The 25,308-nt window shown below is 39.7% G+C and overlaps 1 protein-coding gene across 2 annotated transcripts in view; it reads right to left on the bottom strand.

Annotated features, from left to right (window-relative positions):
• STAG2 (STAG2 cohesin complex component) overlaps positions 1-25,308 on the bottom strand; it is a 181,899-nt gene that overhangs the window by 131,792 nt on the left and 24,799 nt on the right. The window lies entirely within an intron of this gene.

The following is a 25,308-nucleotide window of genomic DNA, read 5'->3' as shown; positions in this document are numbered from 1 at the left end:
AAACTGGAAACTTGAAAGATAAAAATTAGCTAAAACTAAGCTCCTGCAGTCTCTCCTTAGCTACTCCCCCATTCTCCATATAGATATCTACAGGCAGCATGTAACCAATTCTTCAGTGTGTTCATATTGAATGAGTCAGAGTGAAAAAGGAGCAGGAAGAGAGGAAATATTTTTTTTTTAACATACATTAGGCCCCTTTCACATTACAGTTATGTTCCTGCATTCTGACATCCGTTATTCAACAATAAGGAGTCATGAAAAAATTGATAAAATTACGGAATACAACGGATGTTAACTGATGACCAATTTTAAATGGGCATTCTGTCAAAATAAGGAACACGTGCCATCCATTATGACCTGTTCTAGTCCGTTATTTAATGTCCAGAATTTTATTTCCATGTGACTTACTAGTTGTAATGCTGTACTGAGCATGCTCAGTACAAAAAACAGATCATAAGAAAACAGACAACAGATGTTTTTTGTGAACATCCATTCCCATAGACTTCAATGTAAAATTTTTGTGGACATTATTTCATCTTTATTTTTGCCAGAACATAAGTTAGTGCATGCAGCGTCTTTTGTGCAAGCTAAAATAACGGAGATGAGTAAAATCAGACATACCTGATGCAAATGGATGGTCAAAAAATCCCATTGAAGTGAATGTGATTGCTTGACTGCCGTTTTCAGGACTATTTGACGGGAGTAAATACAGGATGATACCTGTAGTGTGAAAGGGGCCTTACAGAGTTTCTTACGTATAATTGTACTATTGTTTTACGCAACCTGACAGATCATTAATGCTGGCACATCACAATTTTAACCCCTTACAGACAATTGACAAAGGTACGTCCTGATGCGCTGGTACTTAACACACCAGGATGAACATTTACGTCCTGTAAATGAAGAGAGCACAGGAGCATATTCAGTGTGCATAAATGACCAAACTATTAAAATAAAATGTTAATGATCCTGTACAGTGAACAGCATAAATGTGTAAAAAAAATAAAATAAAAATAATTAATACAAGTCCAAAATTGTTGCTTTTTTTATGTCACATACACAAATGTGGTACCAATAAAAACAGATAACAGTGCAAAAAATTAGACCTCATACAACCCCATATATGGAAAAATGGAAAAGTTTAAGTGGTCAGAATAAAGCCATTTTAACCCCTTAATGACGCAGGATGTAAATGTACGTTCTAGTGTGGTGGTACTTAACGCACCAGGACGTACATTTATGTCTTATACATAACCACGAGCATCGGAGCGATGCTCCGGTCATGTGCGGCAGGTCTTGGCTGCTGATAGCAGCCAGGGACCCGCCGCTAATGGCAGATATCCGGATGTCCGCCATTAATCTCTCAGACGCCGTGATCAATACAGATCAAGGCATATGCAGCGTTGCAGTCACTAAAATGGATGATCGGATTGACAGCAGCGCTGCCACGGCGATTTGTTCATCCAATGCGACAGACGGAGGTCCCCTCACCTGCCTCCACTGCCTTCCACGGGTCTTCTGCTCTGGTCTGAGATTGAGCAGACCAGAGCAGAAGATCACCGATAATGCTGATCAGTGCTATGTCCTATGCATAGAACTGACCAGTATTAGCAATCGAATTATTGCTATAAATAGTCCCCTATGGGGACTATTAAAGTGTAAAAATAAAAAAAATAAAAAGTAAAAAATTTGAAAAATCCTCTCCCACAATAAAAATGTAAATTGTCTGTTTTTCCCCCCATCTTATCCCCAAAAAGTGTAAAAAATGTTTTTTAATAAACATATCTGGTATCACCGTGTGCGTAACTATCCGAACTATTAAAATATAATGTTAATTATCCCGTACGGTGAATGGTGTGAACGTAAAAAAAATTCCAAAATTGCTGCATTTTTTTTTATTTATTTTTTTTTAATAACATTTTATCTTATATATAAAAGGAGAAGACCTGACTCACTGACTCATCAACACCCAGCCTAAACCCTGGGACCTAGAAAGCTGAATTTTTGCACAGGTGTTTTTAAGACGTAGACAAGGAATAAGAAAAGGATTTTTCAAAATTCCACCCTTAAGGGGGTGAAAAAGGGGTTGGTTTTTTTTTAAGTCCCATACAAGTCTACAGGAAATATATGTTACTGCATAACTTCCGTACGGCTGGAGATATTTCAATACCTGGTACACATATAGGGGGACCGACGGACGGGGCTTTTTTTTAGTTTCGCAGAATCTTTCCAATGTCCTACATTCAAGTTGAAATAACATGGCACCAATCTGGTCCCCATCATTTGAATATAAAGACCTTTGCACACATAAAATAAGTTAAAATGAATTTGATACAATTACTAATAAATTCAATTTGATCTGAAAAAAAAAAAGGTGGGTTCTTTGCTTTGCAACTAGAGATGAGCGAACTTACAGTAAATTCGATTCGTCACAAACTTCTCGGCTCGGCAGTTGATGACTTAGCCTGCATAAATTAGTTCAGCTTTCAGGTGCTCCGGTGGTCTGGAAAAGGTGGATACAGTCCTAGGAAAGAGTCTCCTAGGACTGTATCCACCTTTTCCAGCACAGCCGGAGCACCTGAAAGCTGAACTAATTTATGCAGGAAAAGTCATCAACTGCCGAGCCGAGAAGTTTGTGACGAATAGAATTTACTGTAAGTTCGCTCATCTCTATTTGCAACCTTTCTTGTGCTCTATAATAGTGTACAGAAAAATTACATCCACACTGGATCAAGGAAAGATAGGTCTGCCAGTAGGATTATCAGGGGACTTATGAATTTTTGGAAAGTGGTAGAAAATTTAGATTATTGGGTTATTTGCCAGGAAGTATTTTTTTCATTGGATATTTTAAGTGAAAGCCTAACTTCTTCATTCTTCTTGTTCCCTTTTGAACGGAACAGTAGGTTGCATGGGAGTTTCTTGTATCGCAAAGGAATCCAGGAAGACTGAACGGGGAGAAAGGCGGAAGGTGAGTTAAAGGGGTACTCCGGTGCACACATCTTATCCCCTATCCAAAAGGATAGGGGATAGGGTGTTAGATTGCAGAGGTTCAGCTGCTGGGACAGAGCAGTCATGACCTCCTCCCTTAAACTTGAACAAAGGGGGCGTGGCGTCCTGCAGCACCAGTCATTGGGCACGGAGCAGTCACATGGGTGCTGGCATGGAGATAGAACATCTTATCAGCAATACTTTGGATAGAGGATAAGATGTGTGCAGCAGAGTACCCCTTTAATGTGTTTTTTTTTTTTTTTTTTTTTTTTTTTTTACACTATTTGCAGCCCAGGCACAATGGCAGCACAATTTGCAGCCCACCACATTACTCCGTTAACCTCTTGAGGACAAAGAGTATATCTGTACTCCGTTGACTCACTCCTCTTCTAGCACGCGAACTCAGGAGCTGAGCACGGGCAATAGTGGTGTGGTCCAGGCAGCTATCTGCCACTGGGACCCATGGTTAACACCGGTAATGCTAGCGGTACTCCGGTGGAAAAAATAAAAATCAACTGGTGCCAGAAAGTTAAACAGATTTGTAAATTACTTCTATTTAACCCCTTAAGGACTCAGACAATTTTATATTTACACTTTTGTTTTTTCCTCCTTGTCTATTAAAAATCATAACTCTTATATTTCCATCCAAAGACTAGTATGAGGGCTTGTATGACCATTTGTCCTTTGTAATTACATCACTAATTTTAACATAAAAAGTATGGCACAGCCAAAAAAAAAAATACTATTTGTGTGGGGAAATTGATAACAGAACTGCAATTTTGAAAATTTTTGATGGATTCGTATTCATGCTGTACGATAAAATAGACATGTTTTCTTTATTCTGTGGATCACTATTATTAAAAGGATACCCATGACTACATGATTTTCTATTCTATTGTACTGCTTAAAAAAAAAAAAATTCCCAAGCTTTTTTTTACCAAATTAGTGTGTTTAAAATCCCTTTATTTGGCTGACCTATAACTTTTTCATTTGTCCATATAAGCGGCAGTATGTGGGCAAATTTTTTGCGCCGTGATCTGTAGTTTTTTTATGACCACATTTGCATATGTAAAACTTTTAACACATTTTTTTCCACTTTTTTTGGGTATAAAAAAAATAAAAATAAAAAGCAGCAATTTTGGATTTGTTTTCTTTTTATAAAGTTCACACCATTCACCGTATGGGATAATTAACATTATATTTTATTAGTTCGGATATTTACTCACGTGGCGATACCAAAACATGTTTATTAAAATGTATTTATTTTTACACTTTTTGGGGGTAAAATGGGGGGAAAGGGACAATTTACATTTTTATTGGGGGAGGGGATTTTTAACTTTTTTTTTACTTTTATTTTAAACACTTTAATAGTCCCCATAGGGGGACTATCTATAGCAATCATTTGATTAATAATACTGTTTAGTGCTATGCATAGGGCATAGTACTGATCAGTGTTATCGGTGATCTTCTGCTCAATCTCAAACAAGAGCAGAAGATGCAGAGAGATGGACGGAGGCAGGTGAGGGGACCTTTGTCCGCCATTACAGATGATTGGATCGCCGTGGCAGTGCTGCGGGCGATCCAATCATGCAATTTCTGACTGCACTCCTGCATATGCCATTATCTGTATTGATTTCGGCATCTGAGAGGTTAATGGCAGACATCTGCGTGATCGCGGATGTCGGCCATTATCGGTGGGTCCATGGCTGCTATCAGCAGCCAGGAACTGCTGCGCATGACCCGAGCATCACTCCGATGGTCACGTACAGGATGGAAGTGTATGTCCTGGTGCTTTGAGTACCACCGAACCAGGACGTTAAGGGGTTAAAAATCTTTATCCTTCCAGTACTTAGCTGCTGAATGCTACTGAGGAAGTTATTTCCTTTTTGAATTTCTTTTCTGTCTGACCACAGTGCTCTCTGCTGACACCTCTGTCCATGTCAGGAACTGTCCAGAGCAGGAGCAAATCCCCATAGCAAACATCTCCTGCTCTGGACAGTTCCTGATGTCAAAAAAAGCACTGTGGTCAGACAAAGAATTCCAGAAAGAAATACAACTTCCTGTGTAATATACAGCAGCTGATAAGTACTGGAAGGATTAACATTTTTAAATACAAGTAATTTACAAGTCTGTTTAACTTTCTGTCACCACTTGATTTAAAAAAAAAAAAAAAAAAAAAAAAATAGAAAACAGTTTTCCACCGGAGCACCCCTTTAAGTGATTTAACCCCTTCCCTAATAACAGTTTTAATCACCCCCCTGTTCCCATAAAAAAAAAAAAAAAGTGTGTAAATAAAAACATACATATGTGGTATCGCCGCACGCGTCAATGTCCCAAACAAAAAAGATCAATGGCGTACGCGCAAAAAATAAGCGTATTTTTGGTCACTTTTTATACCATAAATTTTTTTTTTTTATAAAAAGCGATCAAAAACTCTGATCAAAACAAAAATGGTACAGATAAAAACTCCAGATCACGACGCAAAAAATCTGCCCAGTTCGTGGGAAAAAAAAAGTTTAAGGGGGGTCAGAAAATGACAATTTTAAACATATAAATTTTCGTGCATGTAGTTATGATTTTTTTTCCAGAAGTACGACAAAATCAACCTGTAGGGTATCATTTTCATTGCATGGACCTACAGAATTAAGATAAGGTGTCATTTTTACCAAAAGATTTACTGCATAGAAACGGAAGCCCCCAAAATTTACAAAATGGCATTTTTTCTTACATTTTGTCGCGCGATTTTTTTTCCCCGTTTTGACGTACATTTTTGGGTAAAATGACTATTGTGATTACAAAGAAGAATTTGTGTCGCACAAAAAAAAAATTTATAAAAAAAAAAAGCCATCATATGGATTTTTAGGTACAAAATTTAAATGGTTATGGTTTTTAAAATCTAAGGAGGAAAAAACTGAAAACGCTTGTTCCTTAAGTGGTTAAAGGGGAAACAAGTGGAAAACAAATATTTTCAAATCAACCGATGCCAGAAAGTTGAACAGATTTGTAAATTACTTTTATTAAAAAATCTGAAGCCTTCCAGTACTTATCAGCTGCTGTATACTACAGAGAAATTTGGGAACTTCTTTCCAGTCTGACAACAGTGCTCTCTGCTGACACCTCTGTCCGTTTCAGGAACTGTTCAGATTAGGCTACGGCCGGATAACAAAAAAATAAAAATAAATAAATAAAATAGTGCTTGTACCGTCTTTTTCTCCAAATTTTCTCTCTGAATATAACGGTGGCTATTGAATACAATGGGGTCCATCAGGACCCGTTATTTGTGGCAGAATTTGCCATAGCATACCGTGAGAGTGAAAGGGGCTTTAGAAGCATATCCCCATAGCAAACCTCTCCTGCTCTGGACAGTTCCTGACACGGACAGAGGTGTCAGCAGAGAGCACTTTTGTCATACTACAGAGAAATTTGCGCAGTTCTTTCTAGTCTTCCAGTACTTATCAGCTGCCGTATACTACAGATAGAGTTAGGATTTTTAAATAGAAGTAATTTACAAATCTGCAATTTTCTGGAGCCAGTTGATTTAAAAACCATTTTTTTCCCCACCGGAGTTCCCCTTTAAGGGGTTTAAAAAAATTAATAAAAATAAAATCACAAGCAGGTACTGGCAATAAAAATCTGCAACACCACACAATACAATCTAAGTGAATAAAAGAGAAAAAAAAATAACACTTACATGCTTGAAAGGTAAGGTTAAATAGTGTGGTTTGTGAAAATATATTTTTTCATTAATTAATTAAGGATCTAAAGAATTGTTTCCCATACGCAACCCTCAAGCACCCCCAACAGGTCATGTTTTCTGGATTTCCTTAGTCTTTCACAGGAGATATAATTATGGTCAGTGAATCAGGCATCACCACAGTTATATCATCTGTGAAAGAATAAGGAAATCCAGAAAACATGACCTGTTGGGGGTGCTTGAGGACCGCGCTTGGGAAACACTGATCTAAAGCTTCTATTAACAGAGCAGAGAAAAAAATTTGCATTAAGATTTCAACCTAAGTAAATATCACAAGGTGGAGCTGTAGCGCAAGAAAACCTAAGCTGAAGGCAGGTTATTCAGAGGTTGATCCAGTTATTAATCCACCAGCATTCTTTTCACAGCCTGATCTAACCATAGAAAACATAATAGAATATAAGTCCAATAATATGTTAGAAACCTAACACAATTAAAGAAAAAAATCTCATAGAAACAACAGCTGGCTAGTCGGTATCAGTCAGTGACAAGAGTTGCTCTTAACGGGGGCTTCTCAAACATTTTGGATTTTTGCCTTACCATCCAAATTGCTGGCATCTCAAGTTAACACATACAACAATGCCATGCCAAACCCTACTGTGAAGTGACTACATTACCCCCAGCACATAATACTCCTTTAGAAGCACCTAATACCATATAACAGCACAACATATGTTTCTCCAGCAGCACTAAACACCACAGTGAGGCATAAAAAGTCTCCCAAAAGTGCGGTGCGAGTTTTGGAAGAAATACGCTTTGTTTTTTCTAATACTATTAAAAAAACCAAAACCAAAAATTTTAAGCCCACAATGATAAAACAACTGTGTTATCTGATCTGTACAACATCAATTTTTGGGGTTGTATTCTTGAGCCATATAAAATAGGGAACATAGCCAAAATGTTCACATTTTGTTTTTTCCCCCTATATTTTATACCAACCTCTCTCTAGCTCCCTCCCCCCCCCCCCCCCCACGCCAAACACACATCAAATTACAGTACAGAATATTACTTTAAGAAAGTTATCTTTTTGCAGTTATTGGCCCCGATTTATCAAAGTGTTTGAGAAAAACTGGAGAAAAAAAATGGATTTTGCACACTGCAACCAATCACAGCTTAGCTTTACCATCTCAAGAAGCTCTGGAAAGTGAAAATTGAGCTGTGGTTGGTTACAGTGGGAAACATATTCCGTTTTTCTCTCACATATTTTGATAAGTCAGAGTCATTATATTTAATTGCCGTTATTTGAGAAACTGACCATTTAAAAAAAAATTGTGCAAAATAAAGAGGCAATGAAAAATAAAATAATAAAGCCAGCTTTTTAGCTGATAAAAAGATAGAACTAAAACTTGGCTTGAACTTGGCTGGTATAAACATAGAGTGACATACATTACTCAAAGGCTTGAGTGTTCAAAATAAAACAATTTACCGTGTGATATGCTTCACTACTGGTTGCATGCAGCCACCAGCAGAGGGTGCTTGCTGTATATATAAATATATGGTTCCCTTTTAGATCAAGGGGAGCTGTACAAACATTAAATGGTATAAGATCTGCAGCATGATCTGTGCATCTATCCATTCTTCATCATGATGCAGAGCTTACCTCGTAAATATGTGGATCTATATGAAGATGTATATGTAGATGTTTTAGGTCATGGTGCAGAAAGGTCGTAGTATATTATAAGATTAATCGAATTTGCCCTCTTTAGTGCTGCCTCCTAACTTTATTTTTTTTAAGCTGCTTCCTAGATTCTTAGATTCTTAGATAATTAAAGCATGAACCAAAACTGGTCTTGTGTTCATTTTAAGTTTGTGTATTTTTAGAATAAAAGGAAAGTGAAACCACAATAGCCAGTTCGCAAAACCTAGCACATCTGAAACAATGAAAAACCATCTGGAGATAAGTGACATAGTTCTCTGGGTCATTACTAGTTAATTCTGCAATAATTGTGGATTTAGTTGACACTGAACTATTGGACTCGCTGCCATGGCTGTTTAGGTAAAACAAAGTATGTATTTTTACATATGTTTTCATTCCTCTAAACCAAGGCTTGATAGATCCTGTTCACCAGATCAGCCCTTTCCAATAGGGGTCTGCCTGCAGCCCACCGAAGACATCAGATGCTGTGCATTGGAGGCAGAGCGAGGGACAGTGGTAAGTAAAACATTTTTGTAATAATAAAAAAATAATTATAAGAAACGCCTAACCTCTAAGATCTGGTGTAATAAGTTGCCTTCACAAGTCACATTTGCAAGTCAAATGGGGGAGATATATCAAAACCTGTGCAGAGTTAGAGTGGTGCAGTTGGCCATAGCAATGCTTCTTTCATTTTTAGAGGGGCATGTAAAAGAATTAAAGAAGCAATCTGACTGCTTGCTATGGCCAACTGCACCACCCTTCCATTAAACAAAAAAACAAAAAAATCTCCTACATTAGAAGTAAAATGGGTCTACCTGTCTGCAATTTAAGGATAGCGGATAAGATTACTGATCGTGAGGGACCCGCCGCTGGGACCCCCCGCGATCTCCCTGCAGGGAGCTGCATCTCCAGTTTCAGAAACCTCCGGGTTTCCGGGACTAGGGACGTGACGTCACCCCCTCCCACAACCCCCCACCTCCATTCATGTGTATGGGAGGGGGGGGGGGGGGGTGATCCTTTGGATAGGGGATAAGATGCTTTTGCCCGGAATACCCTTTTAACCTCAGCAGAAAGACACCTGTTCTGTGGAGGCCTCAGAAATTTGTTATAAAGCAGGATTAGGAGATAAAGACAATAACATGGCCATCCAACAAGTGAATACACAACAGTGAATACAGCCTAAACCATATGACAAAACAAAATTCCTGCTCCAACAAACATCAAATTGTTAATATTATGACAAGTGTGTCCCAGCCAGCCAAACTCCGACTGATTCTTCCATCAATCAATCTTACAACAACCTCATTAAAGTTGCATGCAGATGTATTCCCACAGAAACAAATTAATTGTCTTGCAACCCTGTCTATCAAGCTCACACAGGCAAAATCACATATTTACACCTAAAGTACACACACAAAAATAATAATAATGGAGAGGAAAGTATATGGTAAATTGTTAAAGCATAAAGTGAGAGATTTATCATTGCATTCAGAACTTTTTGTCTCCTGTGCACCTAGGCTAGTTTGTATGCTACCAACGTCTAAGGCAAAAGAGTTCAAACACACAGATTTTGCATTTCTTATTTGCAGTAGTAACAGATTTATGAAATGCAAACGTTGCATGAAATGTCGCAAATCCTTAACCCCTTAAAGACCGGGGGTTTTCCCGTTTTTGCATTTTCGTTTTTTGCTCCTTGCCTTTAAAAAAATCATAACTCTAAATTTTGCACCTAAAAATCCATATGATTGCTTATTTTTTGCGTCACCAATTCTACTTTGTAATGACATCAGTCATTTTACCCAAAAAATCTACGGTGAAACGGAAAAAAAAATCATTGTGCGACAAAATTGAAAAAAACACGCCGTTTTGTAACTTTTGGGGGCTTCCGTTTCTACGTAGTACATTTTTCGGTAAAAATGACACCTTATCTTTATTCTGTAGGTCCATACGATTAAAATGATACCCTACTTATATAGGTTTGATTTTGTCGGACTTCTGGAAAAAATCATAACTGCATGCAGGAAAATTAATACATTTAAAATTGTCATCTTCTGACCCCTATTTTTTATTTTTCCGCGCATGGGGCGGTATGAGTGCTCATTTTTTGCGCCGTGATCTGAAGTTTTTAACGGTACCATTTTTGCATTGATAGGACTTGATGCATTGATGCACTATTTTGGACTTTGGAATTTTTTTTGCGCGTACGCCATTGACCGAGCGGTTTAATTAATTATATATTTTTATAATTCGGACATTTCCGCACGCAGCGATACCATATATGTTTATTTACACTGGGTTTTTTTTTATGGGAAAAGGGGGGGGTGATTCAAACTTTTAATAGGGAAGGGGCTAAATGATTTTAATTCACTTTTTTTTTCCAGTGTTATAGCTCCCATAGGGACCTATAACACTGCACACACTGATCTTTCACATTGATCACTGGTTTATGAGAAACCAGTGATCAATGTGAAAGATCTGTGTGTGCAGTGTTATAGGTCCCTATGGGAGCTATAACACTGCAAAAAAAAAAAAAAAGGGGGGAAAAAGTGAATAAAGATGATTCTGCTGCTTGACTGCTCATGCCTGGATCTCAGGCACTGAGCAGTCATTCGACGATCGGACAGCGAGGAGGCAGGTAGGGGCCCTCCGGCTGTCCTGCAAGCTGTTCGGGATGCCGCGGCTATCCCGAACAGCCCACTGAGCTAACCGGCAGTTTTTACTTTCACTTTTAGCCGCGTGGCTCAGCTTTGAGCGTGCGGCTAAAGGGTTAATAGTGTGCGGCGGCGTCTGATGTATAAAACTTTTTTTATACATCAGCTGGCTCCAGAAAGTTAAACAGATTTGTAAGTTACTTCTATTAAAAAAATCTTAATCCTTTCAGTACTTATGAGCTTCTGAAGTTAAGGTTGTTCTTTTCTAAGTCCTCTCTGATGACACGTTTCTCGGGAAACGCCCAGTTTAGAAGAAAATCCCCATAGCAAACCTCTTCTAAACTGGGCGTTTCCCGAGACAGGTGTCATCCGAGAGCACTTAGACAGAAAAGAAAAACCTTAACTTCAGAAGCTCAGAAGTATTGAGATTTTTTAATAGAAGTAATTTACAAATCTGTTTCACTTTCTGGAGCCAGTTGATATATATATATAAAAAAATAAAAAAATAAAAAAAAGTATTTTCCTGGAATACCCATTTAAGGACCCAGTCAATTTTCACTGTAGGACCCGGCCATTTTTTGCACATCTGACCACTGTCACTTTAAGCATTAATAACTCTGGGATGTTTTTACCTTTCATTCTGATTCGGAGACTGTTTTTTCGTGACATATTCTGCTTTATGTTAGTGGTAAAATTTTGTCGATACTTGCATAATTTCTTGGTGAAAAATTTCCAAATTTGACCAAAAAGTTCTCTGCTTTTTGACTTTGAAGCTCTCTGCTCATAAGGAAAATGAATATTCCAAATAAATTATATATTGATTCACATATACAATATGTCTACCATATTTGCATCATAAAGGTGACATGTTTTTACTTTTGGAAGACATCAGAGGACTTTGAAGTTCAGCAGCAATTTTCAAATTTTTCACAAAATTTATAAAATCGAAATTTTTCAGGGACCAGTTCAGTTTTGAAGTGGATTTGAAGGGTCTTCATATTAGAAATACCCCATAAATGACCCCATTATAAAAACTGCACCCCTCAAAGTATTCAAAATGACATTCATTCAAAAAGGTTTGTTAACCCTTTAGGGGTTTCACAGGAACAGCAGCAAAGTGAAGGAGAAAATTCAAAATCTTATTTTTTCTATACTGGCATGTTCTTGTAGACCCAGTTTTTGAATTTTTACAAGGGGTAAAAGTAGAGTAATCTTCCTAAAATGTGTAACCTAATTTCTCTCGAGTAAGGAAATACCTCACATGTGTATGTCAAGTGCTCTATGGGTGCACTAGAGGGCTCAGAAGGGAAGGAGCGACCGTGGGATTTTGGAGAGCGAGTTTTTCTGAAATGGTTTTTGAGGGGCATGTCACATTTAGGAAGCCCCTATGGTGCCTGAACAGCAAGAAAGAAAAAAAAAACACATGGCATACTATTTTGTAAACTACACCCCTCAAGGCATGTAACAAGGGGTACAGTGAGCCTTAACACCCCACAGGTGTTTGACGACTTTTCGTTAAATTTGGATGTGTAAATGATTTTTTTTTTCCCACTAAAATGCTAGTTTTCCCTCAAATTTAAAATTTTTACAAGGGATAATAGGACAAAATGTCCACCAAAATTTGTAACCCCATCTCTTCTGAGCATGGAAATACCCCATGTGTGGACGTCAAGTGCTCTGCTGGCGCACTACAATGCTCAGAAGAAGTCACATTTGGCTTTTGAAAAGCAAAATTTGCTGAAATGGTTTTTCGAGGGCATGTCGCATTTAGGAAGCCCCTATGCAGAACAGCAAAAAAAAAAAAAAAAAATACATGGCATACTATTTTGGAAACTACACCCCTCAAGGAACGCAACAAGGGGTACAGTGAGCCTTAACACCCCACAGGCGTTTAACGACTTTTTGTTAAATGTCGGATGTGTAAATGAAAATAAAATGCTGGTTTTCCCCCAAATTTTACATTTTTACAAGGGGTAATAGGAGAAAATTACCCCCAAAATTTGTAACCCCATTTCTTCTGAGTATGGACATACCCAATGTGTGGACGTCAAGTGCTCTGCTGGCGCACTACACTGCTCAGAAGAGGAGGAGCGCCATTGAGCTTTTGGAGACAGAATTTTGTTGGAATAGAAGTCGGGGGCCATGTGCGTTTACAAAGCCCCCCCGTGGTGCCAGAACAGTGGACCCCCCACAAGTGAGCCCATTTTGGAAACTACACCTCTCACAGAATTTAATAAGGGCTACAGTGAGTATTTACACCCCACTGGCGTTTGACAGATATTGGAACAGTGGGCTGTGCAAATAAAAAATTACATTTTTCATTTTCACGGACCACTGTTCCAAAGATCCGTTAGACACCTGTGGGGCGTAAATGCTCACTGCACCCCTTATTACATTACATGAGGGGTGTAGTTTCCAATGGGGTCACATGGGGGGGGGGTCCATTGTTCTGGCACTATGGGGGCTTTGTAAACACACGTGGCCTTCAATTCCGGACAAATTTACATTCAAAATCCCTTCTTCTCTTCTGAGCACTGTAGTGCGCCAGCAGAGCACTTTACATCCACATATGGGGTATGTTCTTAGTCAGAAGAAATGGGGTTACAAATTTTGGGGGTCTTTTTTCCTATTTTCCCTTGTGAAAATGAAAAATTTAGGGTAACGACAGCAATTTTCCCATCCAACTTTGAAGAATTTTCATTAAACACCTGTGGGGTGTTAAGGCTCACTATACCCCTTGTTATGTTCCATGAGGGGTGTAGTTTCCAAACTGGGGTCACAAGTGGGTATTTTTTTTGTGTTGATGTCAGAACCACTGTAAAATCAGCCACCCCTGTGCAAATCACCAATTTAGGCCTCAAATGTACATAGTGCGCTCTCCTCCTTGTGCGTCCGCAGAGCATTTTACGTTCACATATGGGGTATTTCTGTACTCAGGAGAAATTGCGTTACAAATTTTGGGGGTCTTTTTTCCCTTTTAACACTTGTGAAAATAAAAAGTAAAGGACAACACCAGCATATTAGTGTACATTTTTTTCTTTTTTACACTAACAGGAGAAAAAGCCCCCCCAAAACTTGTAGTGCAATGTCTCCCTAGTACAGAAATACCCCATATGTGGCCCTAAACTGTTTCCTTGAAACACGACAGGGCTCCGAAGAAAGAAAGCTCCATGCACATTTGAGGCCAAAATTAGGGATTGCATAGGGGTGGACAGTGAGAATCACTGGCGTAGAATACCCCTAACAGGGTGCCTCCAGCTGTTGCTAAACTCCAAGCATGCCTGGACAGTCAGTGGCTGTCCGGAAATGCTGGGAGTAGTTTTGCAACAGCTGGAGGCTCCGTTTTGGAAACACTGCCATACAATACATTTTTCATTTTTTTTATTGGGGAGGACAGTGTAAGGTGGTGTATATGTAGTATTTTACCCTCTATTATTATGTGTTAGTGTAGTGTAGTGTTTTTAGGGTACATTCGCACTGGCAGAGGTCTACATTGAGCATCCCACTAGAAATTTGCCGCGGCTCACACTTAAAGCAGGAAACTTCCTGTAAACCTGCCTGTGTGAATGTACCTTGTACATGGGGGGACAAACATCCAGCTGTTTCAAAACTACAACTCCCAGCAAGTACTGACAGATCGTGCATGCTGGGAGTTGTACTTTTGCAACAGCTGGAGGCACACTGGTTGGAAAACCTTCAGTTAGGTTCTGTTACCTAATTCAGTATTTTCCAACCAGTGTGCCTATAGCTGTTGCAAAACTACAACTCCCAGCATGTACTGATGCTGGGAGATGTAGTTACGCAACAGATGGAGGTACGCAACTACAACTCCCAGCATGCCGAGACAGCTGTTTGCTGTTTGGGCATGCTGGGATTTGCAGTTTTGCAACATCTGGAGGGCTACAGTTAGAGACCACTGCACAGTGATCTCCAAACTGTGGACCTCCAGATGTGGGTCTCTACACTGTAGATCTCCAGCTGTTGCAAAACAGCAAATCCCAGCATGCCTTAACAGCTGTCTGGGAGTTTTAGTTTTGCAACATCTGGAGGGCTACAGTGTAGAGACCACTGTATAGTGGTCTCAGACTGTAGCCCTCCAGATGTTGCTAGGCAACTCCCCGGTCCCTGTCGTTTTCCCCATCCTGCCCCGCCTATTGTGGGTGGGCAAGACAGGGAAAACGAAAGTTAACCCCACCGCCCCCGATCTGCTATTGGTCGTAGCTTTTGACAACCAAAAGCAGGGATAGGAGGGGTGGCACCCATGCCACCTCACTCCTATCCCTTCAGCGGGATCGTAGGTGTGTTGGACAACAGTTATCCCCCTTCTATTCCGGGTCACCATAGACCCGTATGACCCGAAATAGGCGCAAATTGCAAGTGTGAATTTCCTTGCGATTTGCGCTGATCGTCGACATGGGGGGGGGGGGGTCGGATGACCCCCCCTAGGCATTTGCGAGGGGCATCTGCTGATCGATATCAGCAGTCACCCCAGTCCGGTCCCCGCCCGGCAGGGATCGAAATTCCCATGGACGAACATGTACATCCTGGAGACCCAGGGTGTCAGGATGTACCGGTACGCCCGAGGTCCTGAACAGGTTAATTTATCAAATGCCACCACTAAATAGAGCCTGGGGATAGCTATGTACTTTATGCATTCTTTAATGGGGCACTGGAAATACAGTACTTCGGTATTCCTGGCGCTCCCATAGAGGGCATATGTTTTAAAACACTGGAGTACCCCACTAAGTGAAAAATAGCTGTTGAGAGAACTTGTCATAAACATTTTAACTTCTCACTGACTGCATTTTCATTCATTTCAAAAAAATAAATAAATAAAAAATCTATTCGATAGTATTATATTTATGTAACTATTATGTTCACACTGAGGAATTCAAGAGGAATTTCCTCGAGTAATTCTGCTAGCTTTTTCAGCTTGAAATTATTCAGCAATAGATTTTCCATTCACTTCAATGGGGGACATTTATCAATGTTTGCTTATGTATTCCTTATTTTAGCAAATTTTTTCTTTACTTTTTTTTTTGCTTATGTGTGACATATTTATCAACTGGTTTCAGCCTGTTGCTAAATTTCTTTCACGTAAGCAATTTTTTCTTTTTTACTTTGGTAGTAGCTTTTTCTGCTCCATGTTTGAGCTGCCTCCTTGCTGTCCGATCGCCCAATGACTGCTCAGTGCCTGAGATCCAGGCATGAGCAGTCAAGCGTCAGAATCATCGATCAGTGGTTTCTTATGAGAAACCACTGATCAATGTAAAAGATCAGTGTGTGCAGTGTTATAGGTCCCTATGGGAGCTATAACACTGCAAAAAAAAAAAAAAAAAAAAAGTGAATAAAGATCATTTAACCCCTTCCCTATTAAAAGTTTGAATCACCCCCCCTTTTCCCATAAAAAAAAAAAAAAGTGTAAATAAATATAAAAAACAAACATATATGGTATCACCGCGTGCGGAAATGTCCGAATTATAAAAATATATTGTTAATTAAACCGCTCTGTCAATGGCGTATGCGCAAAAAAATTCCAAAGTCCAAAATAGTGCATTTTTGGTCACTTTTTATATCATTTAAAAATAAATAAAAAGCGATCAATAAGTCCTATTAATGAAAAAATGGTACCGTTAAAAACTTCAGATCATGGCGCAAAAAATGAGCCCTCATACTGCCCCATACACGGAAAAATAAAAAAAAGTTATAAGGGTCAGAAGATGACAACTTTAAACGTATTAATTTTCCTGCATGTAGTTATGATTTTTTGGATGGACCTACATCGTATGGACCTACAGAATAAAGATAAGGTGTCATTTTTACCGAAAAATGTACTACGTAGAAACGGAATCCCCCAAAAGTTACAAAACGGCGTTTTTTTTTTTTCAATTTTGTCGCACAATGATTTTTTTTTCCGTTTCACCGTAGATTTTTGGGCAAAATGACTGATGTCATTACAAAGTAGAATTGGTGGCGCAAAAAATAAGCCATCATATGGATTTTTAGGTGCAAAATTGAAAGTTAAGACTTTTTAAAGGCAAGGAGCAAAAAACGAAAATGCAAAAACGGAAAAAACCCCGGTCCTTAAGGGGTTAAAGGGTTAAAACCCTTAAAAAAAAAAAAGTTATTAAATCAACTGGTGCTGGAAAGTTATACAGATTGGTAAATTACTTCTATTTAAAAATCTTAATCCTTCTAGTACTTATCAGCTTCGATTTGCTCCACAGGAAGTTATTTTATTTTTCAATTTCCTTTTCCTTTACCACAGTGCTCTCTTTACCACAGCGCACTTTACCATAAAATGTACGATGCAACCAAAAAATACTGTGTGTGGGGAAATTGAAAAGAAATTTTGGAAGGTTTTGTTTTCACGCCGTATAATTTATGGTAAAAATGACGTGTTCTTTAATCTGTTGGTCAATAAGATTAAAATTAGAAAAAAAAATAAGCTTTTTAACCAAATTACCGTATATACTCGAGTATAAGCCGAGTTTTTCAGCACGATTTTTCGTGCTGAAAACACCCCCCTCGGCTTATACTCGAGTGAACTCCCCCACCCGCAGTGGTCTTCAACCTGCGGACTTCCAGAGGTTTCAAAACTACATCTCCCAGCAAGCCCGGGCAGCCATCGGCTGTCCGGGCTTGCTGGGAGTTGTAGTTTTGAAACCTCCGGAGGTCCGCAGGTTGAAGACCACTGCGGCCTTCAACATCATCCAGCCCCCTCTCACCCCCTTTAGTTCTGAGTACTCACCTCCGCTCGGCGCTGGTCCGGTCCTGCAGGACTGTCCGGAGAGGAGGTGGTCCGGTGGGATAGTGGTTCCGGGCTGCTATCTTCACCGGGGAGGCCTCTTCTAAGCGCTTCGGGCCCGGCCTCAGAATAGTCACGTTGCCGTGACAACGACGCAGAGGTGCGTTCATTGCCAACAAACTTCTGCGTCGTTGTCAAGGCAACGCCTCTATTCCGGGCCGGAAGCGCGGAGAAGAGGCGCCCCCGGTGAAGATAGCAGCCCGGACCACCTCCTCACCGGACCACCTCCTCTCCGGACAGCCCTGCAGGACCGGACCAGCGCCGAGCGGAGGTGAGTACTCAGAACTAAAGGGGGTGAGAGGGGGCTGGATGATGTTGAAGGCCGCAGTGGTCTTCAACTTGCGGACCTCCGGAGGTTTCAAAACTACAACTCCCAGCAAGCCCGGACAGCAGATGGCTGCCCGGGCTTGCTGGGAGTTGTAGTTTTGAAACCTCTGGAGGTCCGCAGGTTGAAGACCACTGAGGGCGAATGATGAGAAGAGGATGATGAAGGGGGGGTGTGGGGATGATGAAGGGGGGTGGGGATGATGAAGGGGGGGGGGTGTGGGATGATTACAAGGGGATGATGAAGGGGGGATGTGTGGGATGATAAGGGGATGATGAAGGGGGGATGTGTGGGATGATGACAAGGGGATGATGAAGGGGGGATGTGTGGGATGATGACAAGGGGATGATGAAGGGGGGATGTGTGGGATGATAAGGGGATGATGAAGGGGGGATGTGTGGGATGATGACAAGGGGATGATGATGAGGATGTTAATGACGGGTCTGGATGATGACAGGGGGGGATGAGGTATTTCCCACCCTAGGCTTATACTCGAGTCAATAACTTTTCCTGGGATTTTGGGTTGAAATTAGGGGTCTCGGCTTATACTCGGGTCGGCTTATACTCGAGTATATACGGTAGTATGTTAAAATCCCTCTATTTTGCTAACCTAGAACTTTTTTATCTTTCCGAATAAGCGGCAGTATTTTTTGCGCTGTGATAAGTATTTTTTCTTGATTCCACATTTGCAAATATAAAACCTTTAATACATTTATACATTTTTGGGGACTAAAATGTTACAAAAAAGTAGTAATTGTGGACTTTTTACGTTCACCGTACGTGATCATTAATTAACATTATATTTGAACAGTTCGGATATTTATGCATGCGCCAGCCCTGCTAAGGTCGGATGTCACTGATAAAATAGTGGTGATTCCCGGCATTAACCCTTTAGGCGCCGCAATCAAAGTTTATCGTGGCATCTAAAATGTTAATTAACTACTCCCCACTGTTCAGGGCTCTAACCTGCCTCCTCATTGTCAGATTGGTTCTCCAAAGCTCCAGTCAGCCATGGCAGGCTGGAGTAATGGAGCACCGATAACACTGCTCAATGCTATTTTTAATTTATTTTTTAAACAAAACTGATATGCAGAAAATTGTTGTTTTCAGGCACCTATAACTTTAATTTTTCCATATACAGGGGTGTATGGGGGCTCATTTTTGCACCGCAATATATATATATATATATATATATATATATATATATATATATATATATATAGTTTTTATCAGTAGCATTTTTGTTTTAATGGGACTCTTCAATCGCTTTTTATAAAATGTTTTTTGATATATGAGGTGTTTAACCCCTTAAGGACTCAGCCCATTTGGGCCTTAAGGACTCAATTTTATTTTTACATTTTCTTTTTTTCCTCCTCGCCTTCAAAAACTTATATTTTCTTCATCCACAGACTAGTATGAGGGCTTGTTTTTTGCGTGACCAGTTGTCTGTTGTAATGCCACTCGCTTTATGGCGCAATCAAAAAAATACTGTGTGGGGAAATTAAAAAGAAAACTGCAATTTTGCAAATTTTGGAAGGTTCTGTTTTCACACCATACAATTTACGGTTAAAACGAGATTTGTTTATTCTTTGGGTCAATACGATTAAAATGATACCCATGATAACCTACTTTTGTATTAAAAATCATGCAATTTTTGGAAAAAGTGGCGTGATTTTCCACAACAACCAATCACAGTTCAGGTTTCACTTTACCAGAGCTTGTTAGCAGAGCTGTGATTGGTTGCGGTTTGAAAATCACTCCACTTTTTCTATCACACTGTTTGATTTGGAGCATTAACTTTTTTTTTTGTTTTGCTTTACTACTTTTAACATCTTCCTGACCCATGACATACATGTACATCATGGGTCAGGTAGGCGGACATGACAGGGGCCCGCGGGTTGGGCCCGTGTCATGAATGGCAGATGTACGCAGCCGGTAACGATGGACATCTGAGATTGCTCCGATTTCCGTCATTTAACTGTTTAAATACGATTATCTATACAGATCACAGCATTTAAACATTAAATGCTGCTATTCCCTGGTGTCTAGTGGTCCTATAGTCCCCTGGCGACGTAATCTGTGATTGCTTAGGACTCCCTATACAGTGGTCTCTAAGCTGTAGCCCTCCAGATGTTGCAAAACTACAACTCCCAGCATTCCCAGACAGCTGTTTGCTGTGTGGGCATGCTGGGATTTGTAGTTTAACAGCTAGAGGGCTGCAGTTAGGAGATCACGGTGCAGTGATATCTAAACTGTGGCCCTCTAGATCTTGCAAAACTACAACTCCTAGCATGCCCACACAGCTGTTTGCTGTCTGGGCATACTGGGATTTGTAGTTTTGCAACATCTGGAGGGCCATAGTTTGGAGATCACTGTGCAGAACATAGGAACTCTGCCAAATGACCCCATTTTAAAAACTAGACCCCTCAAAATATTCGCTAGGGGGTACAGTGAGTATTTTAACACCATAGTTTTTTGGCAGGAATTATTAGAAAGTCAGTGTTAAAAATTCAAAATTAGCTTTTTTTTCCCAAATGCATCATTTGTGGGACATATTTTTTATACATTGCATCTAAAAAGTAGAAAATGCGCCCCATATTTTATCACTCAGTTGGTCCCGAGCTGGGCAGTACCCCCTACTTAGGCCATATCTGGTTGCCTGACCGCCTGGTAGGACCAAGAGGGAGAGGAGCCCCCTTTGGCTTTCAGGGCATCATTATATGAATTATAGACCCCACTCCATGCCTGCAAAGGATTGGAGCTATCAGAACCGTACCGCACCCCTACAAGTGTATTGGCTGGACCAGGGACCGCTCTGATGGCTCCTTGGTCGGCTAGCAGTGATGCGCGCCTGTCTGTGACAGGTAAAGTTCCTGATGGATATATTTATCGTGTTGTGGGAATAAGCATCCACTCATGGGCAATATATCCATCACTCGGAGTTTTAAAAAAAAAATTGAAAAACTGGGTTTATTTTGTTGGAGGGGAAGGGAGGGGGTTCGGTGATAGTCCCCATTCATACTGCATTTCTGCAGTATAGGTGTCCGTTGTCATGTCAAAAAAGGGATGCCAATGTATACTGCAGCAGTCTCATTCAGAAATGAATGGAGCTGCTTCAGTATATGTCGGCATCACTTTTATTTTTATTTTTTTATTTTTTTTATGTGATGCTGACTGAAACCTCTAACATACTGCTGAAACACAGTATGAACTGGATGTAATGTAGGGTCACACAGAGCGCATCCACAGCATATTTCATGCCGCAATTGCCCCCCCAGAAATCACAAGGGCAAGATCACTGCTGCGGCTGGGTAGCTCAGTGTGTCCGCTCATGACTACCCAGCCGCAGCAGGGAGTTTATTATTGTGACTGCTGGCAGGCGTCCGCAGCATGTAATATGCTGCAGATGTGTGCCGTGTGATCCTACACATTATGCATTTTTATTTTTCATTATTTATTTAATAAATGTATTTTTATTTTTTACACTTTTTTTTTCTTTTACACAGTTTTTTAATGCTTTGGAATACGTAGTATTCCAAGTATTCCAGTTTTACACAGGCAGCATATCAAGACGTGCCTCTGTCCTTGTAAAGACCACCGGCTGCTCAGGTAACATACAGCACCCCACGATCGTTGCGGGGTGCTACAGGAGACAGAGGTAGCCCCTCCGTCTGTCAAAACTCCTTACAGCTCGCCGTCGCTTCTGACTGGGGCTGTAAGTGTTAAACTGCCAGAACCAAAGTTTACTTTGGTCCCGGCAGTGCGACAGGCCCCTGCCCGCCGGAGATCATACACAGCACCCCGCGATCGTGCTGCGGGGTGCTGCAGGGGGACAGAGGGAGCTTGCACCCTCTGTCAAAACACTTACAGCCCGTGGTCACTCCCGACCGCTGCTGTAAGGGTTAAACTGCCGGGACCGACGTTTACTTTGGTCCCGTCAGTGCGTTACAGCCGAGTCCCTGCCACGAGAACAATGGACGTGTATACTCGTCCTGGTGCGGGAACTTGCATCCTGCCTGAACGTGTATACACGTCCATGGTCGTTAAGGTGTTAAAAATATTTTTTTTAAATCCCTCCCCTAATAAAAATTGAAATCATCCTCCTTTTCCAATTTTTTCAAAAAAAACGATACAAAAAAATAAATAATCACCACATATGGTATCGCCGCGCGCATAAATGTCTGAACTATTAAATGATTATGTTTCTGATCCTGCATGGTGAATGGCGTACACGCAAAAAAAATTCCAAATGCCAAAATTTCTGATTTTTGGTTACATAACATCCTCCAAAATATTTTACAAAAAGATTTTAAAAAGCCAGAACTACGCTGAGGGGACGGGCAAAGGTTCCCTACCTTCGTCTGTCCTGTCTGACCGGCGCTCCAATAATGCAGGCCTTAGCAGCCTTTAGTAATGGAGTGCCAATAACACTGATCAGTGCTATGCTATAGGCTCCTATGGCATTGCATTGATCAGTGTCTAGAATGAAAAAATTACATCTGTGTGTCTCCAGCTGTTACAAAACTACAACTCACAGAATGCCCTACAGCTGTTTGGGCATGCTGGGAGTTTTAGTCACTGTAAAACACTGCCCTATGGGGCCAAACAAATATTGTAAAAATAAAATTTGTAAAAAAAAAAAAAAAAAAAAAAAAATTATAATTTTTTTTTTTATAAAATCCTCCCCCTAAATAAAAGTTTAAATCCCCCCCCTTTTTCAAATAAAGTAAAGTTAACAAAAATAAACATATTTGGTAACGATGCATGCATAAAATGTCCTTTTAATATGTTAATGAAACCACATAATGGCGTACATGTAGAAAATAAAATAAAAAATTATATATATATATATATATATATATATATATATACACATATATATATATATATATATATATATAAAATTTAAGTAGCCGTATTAGTCCAATGACTCGAAAAACAGGGGACGCAATGTAGATTTGAGCTTCTTATCTCATTATCAAAATTTCTTATAACCTGTACCGTCTTCTCTTTTGCATCTCACTTTGTCCTGCTTAATAACCAGTCTCTCCCCTGCTCCCGCCTCCCTCCCCCTTTTTCTCATCCTTATCTATTTAGTCTATGTTCCCATAACAGGACAATTTATGGCCCATCTTATTGTGATTTCTCCACATCTATTGCCTTAACCCCTGCATATTTGGGAGATGTAACCTGTGTCTTCTACTTAGATCGGCTTTAGACTTGATAAAGGGAGGAATCCCGAAAGCTTCTCTACAAAATTCTGTTAGTCCAATATATATATTATATATAGTCCCATCAAAATAAAAATGGTACTGATAAATACAGATCATGGTGCAAAAAAGCCTCTAAACAACCCCGTATATGGAAAAATAAGAACGTTATAAAAACCATTTTAAGCATGCAGATTTTTTTTTTTTTGTTAAGATAAGGGGGAGATTTATCAAAACGTGCTGAGGAAAAATGGAGTAGCTTCCCATAGCAACCAGAGAGGTGTGTACCCCTATAGTGTGTCCTGGAGTTAATGTATATGGTGAGTAGCAGTGCTATGGCTCCAAGCTTGGCCAGTATCTTCTATAGCCACCTGCATCCCCTTCAAGTACCTCAGTAATAAAAAAAATAAAAAAATAAAAAAAAAATTCTGATCATACAATTTTACAAAAACTATATTGTTAAAAAAAAAAAAAAAAGTGGACGGACCAAAACTTCCCGTTCGGTGCATCCCTAATAAAAAAATGTTATATAGTGATCCCTCAACTTACAATGGCATCAACATACAATAATTTCAACATACAATGCAGGGGTGTGGAAATTTTATTTAAAAAATAAATAAATAAATAACTACTTGTCCACGGGACTAAAATGGAGCAAAATCCACTTGTCCGGGCGTGTTGACATTAGTAAATGAGGGCTAATATGTCTACTTTATGTTTGCATCATAAAGTTGACATGTTTTTACTTTTGGACGACAGAGGGCTTCAAAGTATAGCAGCAATTTTCACATTTTTCACAAAATTCTCAATCAGAATTTTTCAGGAACCAGTTCAGTTTTCAAGTGGATTTGAAGGGTCTTTATATTAGAAATACTCCATAAATTACCCCATTATAAAAACTTCACCCCTCAAAGTATTTAAAATAACATTCAGAAAGTTTGTTAACCCTTTAGGTGTTTCACAGGAATAGCAGCAAAGTGAAGGAGAAAATTCAAATATTTTACACTCGCATGTTCTTGTAGACCCAGTTTTTTTGGTGGACATGTCACATTTAGGAAGCCCCTATGGTGCCATAACAAACAAAAAAAAAATAAAATAAAAAAAAAACACATGGCATACTATTTTGGAAAATATCTAAATTGGTAAAGTCTGATGTGTAAATGAAATTTTTTTCTCACTAAAATGCTGTTTTTTTTCCCCAAATGTAAAATTTTCACAAGAGGTAATAGGAGAAAATTTGTAACCATTTCTTCTGAGTATGGAAATACCCCATGTGTGGACGTCAAGTGATCTTCTGGCGCACTACAATGCTCAGAAGAGAAGAAGTCACATTTGGCTTTTGGAATGCACACTATTTGGGAAACAACACCCCCTCAAGGAATGTAACAAGGGGTACATTGAGCCTTTACACCCCACAGGTGTTTGACAAATTTCCACAAAATTTGGACGTGAAATTGAAAAATTTGATTTTTTTTTCACTAAAATACTGGTTTTACCCCAAATCTTTAATTTTCACAAGGGGTAATAGGAGAAAAAGCCCATATGTGGATGTTAAGTGGCCTGCGGGTGAACTACAATGCTCATAAGAGGAGGAGCGCCACTAAGCTTTTGGAGAGAATTGGTTTGGAATGGAAGCCGGGGGCCATGTGCTTTTACAAAGCCCCCATCGTGCCAGAACAGTGGACTTCATGTGACCTTATTTTGGAAACTAAACCCTTCACGGAATGTAATAAGGGGTACAGTGAGCATTTATGCCCCCACTGGCCTTTGACAGATCTTTGGAACAGTGGGCTTTGCAAATGAAAAATCATTTATTTTTATGGATGACTGTTCAAAAAATCTGTCAGACACTTATGGGGTATAAATGCTCACTGCACCCCTTATTACATTCTGTGAGATGTGTAGTTTCCACTGGGGTCACATGTGGGGGTGTCCACTT

Source organism: Hyla sarda, chromosome 9 (assembly GCF_029499605.1).
Source record: "Hyla sarda isolate aHylSar1 chromosome 9, aHylSar1.hap1, whole genome shotgun sequence".
NCBI lineage: Eukaryota > Metazoa > Chordata > Amphibia > Anura > Hylidae > Hyla > Hyla sarda.
Note: the sequence above shows the minus strand (reverse complement) of the source record. Positions and strands in the feature narration are given on the sequence as shown.